The 9,628-nt window shown below is 38.5% G+C and overlaps 1 pseudogene; it reads right to left on the reverse strand.

Annotated features, from left to right (window-relative positions):
• Positions 1 to 1,144: 1,144 nt before the first annotated feature.
• Positions 1,145 to 1,253, reverse strand: LOC121400837 (annotated as a pseudogene).
• Between the last annotated feature and the right edge of the window lie 8,375 nt (positions 1,254 to 9,628).

The following is a 9,628-nucleotide window of genomic DNA, read 5'->3' on the forward strand; positions in this document are numbered from 1 at the left end:
CTGCTACTCTTTAGATAATATAACATTATACACTGCTACTCTTTAGATAATATAACATTATACACTGCTACTCTTTAGATAATATAACAATATACACTGCTACTCTTTAGATAATATAACATTATACACTGCTACTCTTTAGATAATATAACATTATACACTGCTACTCTTTAGATAATATAACAATATACACTGCTACTCTTTAGATAATATAACATTATACACTGCTACTCTTTAGATAATATAACATTATACACTGCTACTCTTTAGATAATGTAACATTATACACTACTACTCTTTAGCTAATGTAACATTATACACTGCTACTCTTTAGATAATATAACATTATACACTGCTACTCTTTAGATAATGTAACATTATATACTGCTACTCTTTAGATAATGTAACATTATACACTGCTACTCTTTAGATAATGTAACATTATACACTGTTACTCTTTAGATAATGTAACATTATACACTGTTACTCTTTAGATAATGTAACATTATACACTGTTACTCTTTAGATAATGTAACATTATACACTGTTACTCTTTAGATAATGTAACATTATACACTGCTACTCTTTAGATAGTGTAACATTATACACTGTTACTCTTTAGATAATATAACATTATACACTGTTACTCTTTAGATAATATAACATTATACACTGTTACTCTTTAGATAATGTAACATTATACACTGCTACTCTTTAGATAATGTAACATTATACACTGCTACTCTTTAGATGGTGTTTACTTGAAGTAGGCCACAAGATGGCAGTACTGATCTATTCCAGATGTTTCTATGCAACTGGCCAGACTATGGAGCTGGTGCAAAATTGTTGGTGAGGTTAAAGGGTAAATAGCTTGTTGCATCATTGCATTTTATGAACCTGATGAAGGCCGTTGTAGGCGAAACATTTTGTGCAGGATTTTCTGCAAAATAAAATGAAAAACTTTTAAAGCAATGAAGGTGTGCTCCACGGCTATTCTCTTCTTTACTTGGAATTTTTGCATTCTGGCACGGGGTCTGCAGCTCGTTGAGAAGCACTGAATACACTGACGACTACTATAAGCACAACCTCATATCCAATTCGAAAATAAGACTGAAAACGTTGAAAAAAACGGCAAAAGTTGAACAGCCTACAACACCTGGTATTCCCAGGCGGTCTCCCATCCAGGTACTAACCAGGCCCGGCCCTGTATCACTTCAGAGATCGGGTGCTTTCAGGGTGGTGTGGCCGTAGGCAATGAAGCTCGGCACTTTGGGCTTTTTGGACTTGTGAGACTTGTGGGAGGTGCTGAGTAAAAATTAAGTGGAAAATGTTAAAAAAATGGCAACGGTTAAAAAGCCTACGACACCTGGTTTTCCCAGGCGGTCTCCCCACGAGGTTCTTACCAGGCCCAATATGTGCTGTATTTGTGTCGGCGTTTGTGTCATTTGTGCCAGTGTTCTAGTATTTGTTTCTGTGTTTGTGTTGTTTCTGCTGTTGGTGTTTGTGTCGGTGTGTGAGTGGTGTGACGGTGTTTGTGCTGGTGTTTATCTTAATGTTTGTGCTGGTTTATGTGTCGGTGCTTGTGTCTGTGTTTGTGCTAAGGTTTATGTTGGTGTTTCGGTGGTTATGTTGGGGTTTGTGTCGGGGTTTTTGTGTTGATTTTTGTGCTGTATTTGTATTTGGTTTGTGTTGGTGTTTGTGCCAGTATCTGTTTTGGTGTTTGTCTTTTTTGCTGGTGTTTATGTTTGTGTCTGTGTTTGTGCCAGTGGTTGGTGTTTGTGCTGTATTTGTGTTGGTGTTTGTGTCGTTTGTGCTGGCATTTATATTGGTGTTTGTGCCAGTGTTTGTGTCTGTATTTGTTGGTGCCGGTGTTAATGTTGGTGTTTGTTTCTGTGTTTGTGGTGATATTTGTGTCTGTTCCACTGATTTTGCTCAGATCCTGTAAATATTTTATTAACTCTTTCAGATCTAATTGTAATGGTTGGCACCATAAATCTAGAACTGATGCCAAACACCCTGGTCTCGGCTCGTGCTTCCGCCTGTAGCAGCCACCTTTGGTGGGATCAGAATAAAGAAGCTCAAACACCACAGGATTAAACCTATAATGGGCAAAGACTGGAAGCCCAAATCAGCTATCTATACAGTTCAAATTTCACACCATTGCGTGAAATTTGCTGGTGCTGGTGTCATTACGCCAGCGCAAAAATCTGGGTTGCACGCAAAGAAAGAGGTTGGACCCATTCTAGTACAGCTTTAACCTTCCTAGACCCTTTACTGGAGATGTTGAACCCAAGAATTGAACAGAAGAAACCTCAAAGGTGCACTTTTCCAGTTTTGCAAAAAGGGTATTTCTCCTTAACAAACCAATACTTCCTTCCTAAACATGCTTACAATGAATGGACAGGTTAGGGGAAAGAATTAGAATATCATTTAGATAGACCACTACGAATAATCCCAGCAGGTCCCGGAAGATGTCATTAACAAATTCCTGGAACACTGCAGGGGTGTTACAAAGACCAAACGGCATTACCAGGTATTCGTTGTGGCCGTCCCTGGTGTTAAAGGCCGTTTTCCACTCATCCCCTTCCCTGATACGGATGAGGTTATAAGCCCCCCAAAGATCAAGCTTAGAATACATTTTTGCATTTCTAACCTGTTCAAACAATTCGGAAATCAAAGGAAGGGGGTAACGTTTTTTTTTATGGTGTTCTTATTAAGACCCCTGTAGTCTATACAAGGGTGAAGACCACCATCTTTTTTCCCAAAACCCCCCCCCCCCACCAGCAGGGGAACTAGAGGGTCTGATGAAACCTCTCTCAAGGTTTTCCTTGATATACTCTCTCATTGCCTGGGCTTCCAGCAAGGAGAGAGGATAAGTCCTACCATGAGGGGGAGAAGAAACTGGGACAAGGTCAATTGGACAGTCATATTGTCTATGTGGGGGTAAGGTCTCTGTGTACATATTCAGCATAAGCTGCCGGTAAACCTTCTAAAGAGGTAGTAGCCACCACTTGAGGAACACAAGAACCACCACATTTAGAACCCCACTGAAGAACCTCCCCGGTCACCCAGTCAATATGAGGGTTATGAGTTTGGAGCTAATGTAACCCCAATATTAAAGGAGATGAAGCACCCTCAATAATATAAAAGGTTAATTCCTCACAGTGCAGGTTGTTAGTGCACATGGTTAAGACCTTAGTTTTCTTGGTTACTAAACCTGATCCTAAGGGTTTTTTATCCACCGCTAAAATTCTCATGGGAGGATTAAATGGGGTTAAAGGAATATTAAACCTTACTGAGAAGGCAGCATCCAAGAAATTCCCCTCCACCCCTGAATCCACAAAAGCGGAAACTTTGACAGAGTCTGAAGGCCAGGTTAACTTTACCGGTAACATAATCCTAGAGGAAGATTGGGGAGAGGAACATGGCAGAAGAACCCACAGGAACGGCCACAGGAGGGGTGACTACTGGAACTGGAGACTGTATAGAAGAATCCAGACAGCAGGTTAGGTTATGAAAACCTTGCATCAGGTAATCTTGCCTCTGCTCATGTTCTTGCAGGCGATATAATAGAGTGGTGAGTAGCGCTTCAGTGGTGGAAGGAGCAGCGGCAGCAGCGGCTTGACCTTCTTTGTCCATGGCTCGTTATAATGTAACGGTTGGCATCCTAAATCTAGAACCGATACCAAGCACCCTGGTCTCGGCTTGTACTTCCGCCTGCAGCCGCCTTTGGCCTCGGGAGGAGCCCTCAGCTACTCAGATGCTGCCAGGTCTTAAAATGAGAGGTGCAAGGCGAGGGGTTCTAAAGGCTGAGCGGCACAACTGTAAAGCTAAAGTCTCTGAGCAGAAGGTGGTGGTACAGAATCGTAGTCAGATCAGGCCGGGTCAAGGCAGGCAAACGAGTACAAATGAAGTCAGGCAGGCAAGGGTCAAAACCGGGTGATCAATCAGAAGGGATTTAGCAGGATCGGAGTCAGATAACAGGCAAGGGTCAGGTTTCAGAAATCAGGATAGTCGAATAGCCAGGCAGGGGTCACAACAGGAATCAAACAGGATCAGAATAAAGATAGCTCAAGCTCAAACACCACAGGATTAAACCTATAACGGGCAAAGACTAGAAGCCCAAATAAACTATTTATACAGTTCAAATTTTGCGCCATTGCGCCTTTAAATATTGCAGAAGCGCGTCGCGCGAGCCCTAAGGAACCGGCACCTGTGGCCAGAACAACACAGCGGGAGTCCCTGCCGTCCCCCCCACTAGACCACAAGGTACGATTGTTACACTAATACAGTCTATCGAACTTGTGTTCCACTGGTATCACTTTCTATACAGTGAAACAGATTCACGTAAAATTATTCAGAGTTTCTAGGAAAACACAAAAGGAAGAATTTTTGTTGATGCCGCAGTTGCTGTTGTGTTGGTTCTACAAAGCCTGGAAATCCTCTAGTGATCACAAACATCTCATACTTGGGGTTTAGATGTTTTATGGAACCTTTAACATTGATAAAATACCCTAGAGATTTATTTGTTACAAGGTAAAGACTATTTTACTTATAAAATCCCCCTATAGCTACTAGAGTTGATCCCAGAGCATCCAAAGGTTTTCCAACTAATGAGAGTGTTGAGTTTGGAAATATGAGAAGATTTGAATGTGAAATTTGGCTCAATAATCAGATAGAAGTGGGGAGCGCACACATTGCCTCCATCAAGTCTCTGACATGACACAATTCCCCCATGTTGTTTCTTCTCTGCAAAGAATTGAGCAATATTTAGGGGTAATAATATGGTTTGACATTACTTCCTATTGTAGGGACCCATAGGGTAACACTCCACTATGGCTTTAATTCCCTGTTCTCAAGTTACTGGGCAGAAGGTAATGTAATGGTACAGCCTATGAATAAGTGCCTATTGGCACAAAATGCGTAAGGCTATGTGATTTTCTATTTTTGTATAAAGTTTTCTATTTTTGTATAAAGTTGCCTGCCTTTTTTCTCCTTTAGAAGGTAGTGTTTCACCTTTGAGTTATTAGCATAATGTGTGCAGTGTGTAATTGGCCCAGAGGCTGATGACCATTTCCTGTCACATTTCAGTTTAGTGCTGGGCAGAGGGTGGGACTTCCTCTTTCCCTGCTGCTCCAGGAGGGAGTGAATGTGCTGGGAGCCTGGAGCTCATGTCCCAGTATAAGGAAGGCCCCAAGGGTGGTGAGGCCCTTGGTGAAGTGGGGGATACAGGGACCCAGTGAATGAGGAGTAATCAGGACAGGGTAGTTGATAGCAAGGGGTATCTCTCCCCTCAGATTGGCCTGTAGAGTAGGCATACTTCCCAAATGTCCCGTTTTCACCTGGACAGTCCCGCTACAACAGCTCAACCTGCAGTCCAGCATTTGTACTGGAAAGTCAAGACTTTCTCTGCACTGAACAGCCAGAAAAAGAAACAAAGTGTCTGACTTAGTTGGCTTTTGGCCCAGAACAGCCACCAGGTACAACTAAGATACTTTGTAACAATTTTGAGATAAGCAAATAAGTAATTGTAACAATATAAGATAACAGGTCCCTTGGGAGAAGTTAGACTCACAGTTTAAAGGGCAATTCACCTTCATTAGCAAAACTGTAATAACAAAGAAAACACAGAAATATGTTCACACTTTCATAACCTGCCAAAATTTGTAAAATGAATAAGATAATTAGGAGGTGTGGCCACAAAAATAGGCATGGTCAACATTTTTCCTTCTTTTTCTTTCCAAAATGTTGGGAGGTATGGTGTAGCGATCAGCTGAATAGGGATTTAGGTTTAGTGCTGATCCAACATGTGGGGATCCAAGTGATGGTACAGAGATACTGAGGTGCATTTATCCATGGGGTGCGCTATATCTACAGGGGTGTCACAAGGTCACAAGTCTGGCCAAACAAAGTTGTGACTCCTTCAGTTACAGGAGAAACAATTGCTTGTCTGAAAGCAGTTCCATTGTGAAGTGGAAGCTCTTTTTGAAAGCACATGACTAGGCACAATGAGCTGAGATGGCACCTACACAACAATATTACAGCTAAAAAAATACATTTATTGGTCCAAGAATACAATTTTTAATCTTAGCATGAATTATGTGCAATGTATATAGTGCAATTTAGTAATCAAAACGCATACCTTAATTGTATTAATTACTTCAACAGACTTAGGGAAAAATAAATCATCAATAAATTACCTGAAATGTTGGAGTAAACTTGGGGAAACATTTTTCTTAAATTACTCCAAAACTAGGTTTCATAATATAAATAATGAATCCAAAGATTTCTCTCAAATTTGATTAAAAATTGGAATAGCTCTGGTTAGACAATTCTATTAAAGAATAAACTAAAAATTCTGGCAAAAGCTCCCCAAGAGATAGTTAGCATCTTCAGAGAATATTACAAATATGTTTATGCTTACCAAAAATACAAATGACCCAGAGAGATCTAAATTCCTTCCAAACATTACTGTTCCCAAGTTATTGCTCTCAGAATTAGAAAATCTTAAAGGGATACTGTCATGGGAAAACATGTTTTTTCAATATGCATCAGTTAATAGTGCTGCTCCAGTAGACTTCTGCAGTGCAATTCATTTTTTAAAAGAGCAAATTCATTTTTCTATATCTCATTTTAAAATCTGACATGGGGCTAGACATATTGTCTGTTTCCCAGGTGCCCCCAGTCATGTGACTTGTGCTCTGATAAACTTCAATCACTCTTTACTGCTATACTGCAAGTAGGAGTGATATCACCCCCCCCCCCCGCAGCCTGAACAACAACAGAACAATGGGAAGGTAACCTGATATAAGAACACTCAATAGTAAAAATCCAAGTCCCACTATGACACATTCAGTTACATTGAGAAGGTGAAACAATAGCCTGTCAGAAAAAGGTTCCATCCTAAAGTGCTGGCTCTTTCTGAAACCACATGACCAGGCAAAATGACATGAGATGAATCTACACACCAATATTACAAATAAAAAATATACTTGGGTTAGAAATGAAATTTTACATGGTAGAGTCAATTATCTGCATATCTATGAAGATTCTCATTTATCCAGGTCATGATATACATACAGTATCTAGTAGAATTAAGTCAAAGGCAACTGGGCATTTAGGGGCAAATTTACTTAAGGTCGAATGTCGAGGGTTAATTAACCCTCGATATTCGACTGTCGAAGTTAAATCCTTCGACTTCGAATATCGATTTTAATCCATCGATCCAACGATTTTTCTTCGACCCAAAAAAGCTACCAAAGCCTATGGGGACCTTCCCCATAGGCTAACATTGACTTCGGTATCTTTTAGGTGGCGAACTAGGGGGTCAAAGTTTTTTCTTAAAGAGACAGTACTTGACTATCGAATGGTCGAATAGTTAAAAGATTTTTAGTTCAAATTGTTCGATTCTAAGTCGAAGGTCAAAATCGAAGGTCGAAGTAGCCCATTCGATGGTCGAAGTAGCCAAAAAAAACCATTCGAAATTCGAAGTTTTTTCCCTCTATTCCTTCACTCGAGCTAAGTAAATGGGCCCCTTAGATTTCTTCTTGAGAACGTTTTACCACTCATCAAAGAGGCTTCTCCAGAATTGGTAGGGGTTTCCCCAGCATTTAAACCCTTGTGAGTTTAAAGATTGACACCTTACTCAGGGTTTGAGTAAGAGCTTAGCTGGCATAAAAGGAGTTAATGTATAACTATGGCTATGTCGAGAGAATAAATGTTTCCAGACAAAAATAGAATCACTGAAAAAGGGGATACTTCTTAAAATCACAAGGGACATTAATCAATTTACTACTAGAACAGATAAAATATCAAAGTGGGGTTCTTAATAAAACTTCAATTTCAGGATTTGTGAATTTATTACCTTGAGCGATCCATTCAATAAGATATCTGGTAAGGGCTGATAAATTAAAAGTTCTAAAATCAGGAAGATTCAGGCCTCCGAGTTTAAATGGAGCTCGTAACTTGTGGAGAGCAATCTTTGCTTTTGTACCATTCCAAAGAAACTTAATGCAGAACCAAGTTTCTTGGCATCAGAGTGTTTAATAAACAAAGGTAGATTAATAAATGGGTATATCAACTTGGGAGATATCAAAGATTTAAAAAAAAAGTAGGAGAGTTGGCCCATTTTTTCGCACATAGAGGAGATCTTGTGACAAGCTGGTGTAATATTTAATGAATATAAATCATGTAGATCTGAAGGGATTATTAATGCTAAATATTTTATCTGACCTTTTGGGTGTTTAAGTTTTTTAAAAAGAGAGCATGAAAAAGAACCATATATATGTATCCCTTCTGATTTATCAATATTTACCTTAAAGCCAGAAAATGATCTAAAAACTTGAAGTTAATCAATAACAAATTTGAGTAAAGATTCTGGATTCTTTAAGATCAGCAACTAATCATCCACAAAAGCTAGTACTGAGTTGCCTTTTGTTGATGGTAATTCCCTTAATTGATTTAAATAATTCAAGAAAATGAATCAAGGGTTCTAGCGCTAAATTAACTAAAAGAGGTGACAAGGGACAGCCTTGTCTAGTACACTTAAATATTTCAAAAGATGATGACTTAGCTCCCCCTAAGATTATTTGTGTTTTAGGACTTTTATAGAGATACATAATATAGTGATAAAATGGGCCTATAATACCAAACTTGTTAAGGCACTTAAATAGATGTTTCCAAGTTATGTTATCAAATGCCTTCTTAGCATCTATACTAAATATGATACTAGGAACTTTATGTTTTTTGGCAGAAAATAGAATATGAATCAAAGCCTTATATTTTTACCTCCTGATCTGTTTTTAATAAATCCATTTAGGCTTTAGAAATTATGTGAGGAAGAATTAAAGAGAGTCTATCAGCTAGGGCCTTGGATAATATCTTAATATATTGATTTAATAAAGAAATTGGTCTATAAGAGGAGGGAAGAGATAAGTCCTTGTCCTTTTTAGGAATGACTCTAATTTTCAATAGTTCACTAGAGGGTAAACTTTTTCCAAAAAATAACATATCATTAAATAAATTTGTAAGAAAAGGAGAAATTTTGTCCTTCCTAATTTTATAAAGAGGTGGAGTTAGGCCATGAGGCCCACAGCTTTTGAAGATTTTAATTTATTAATAATATCAAACACTTGTTCAGTGGTAATTGGCCTATTTTAACTTTCCAATTGATCTTTCGAGATCTGGGGAATTTTACAGCTCTCTAAAAAGGTTTCAATTTTCTCAGTTTATACTAGGGTTTGAATACAAGTCTTAGTAATACTTTTTGAAAAATTTATTAGGATCATTTGTTAGCTGGCTTTGAGTGTCTATTATTTTGACAAGCTTAGTTTGCTTGCTTTCTGCCTTGGTAAGATTGAAAAGCAGATTAGTAGCTTTATCACTCATATTTTTAATTTTAGCCTGTGAGTAAGATTCAACATTTTTTTGTCTCACCTAGATCCAAATTTTAAGTTCCTCTAAAATATGTTTGTACTTTTGTGCATTTTCAAATGAGGGGTATTGCTTATATTGAAAAGTACACTTTGCCTCTTGCTTAACTCAAAAAACTTTTTATGCATTTTTTTTTTTTAAAGTGGGAATTAAATGAGGTTATCTCCCCCCTGACCACGGACTTCCAAGTCTCCCA

Source organism: Xenopus laevis, chromosome 2S (assembly GCF_017654675.1).
Source record: "Xenopus laevis strain J_2021 chromosome 2S, Xenopus_laevis_v10.1, whole genome shotgun sequence".
NCBI lineage: Eukaryota > Metazoa > Chordata > Amphibia > Anura > Pipidae > Xenopus > Xenopus laevis.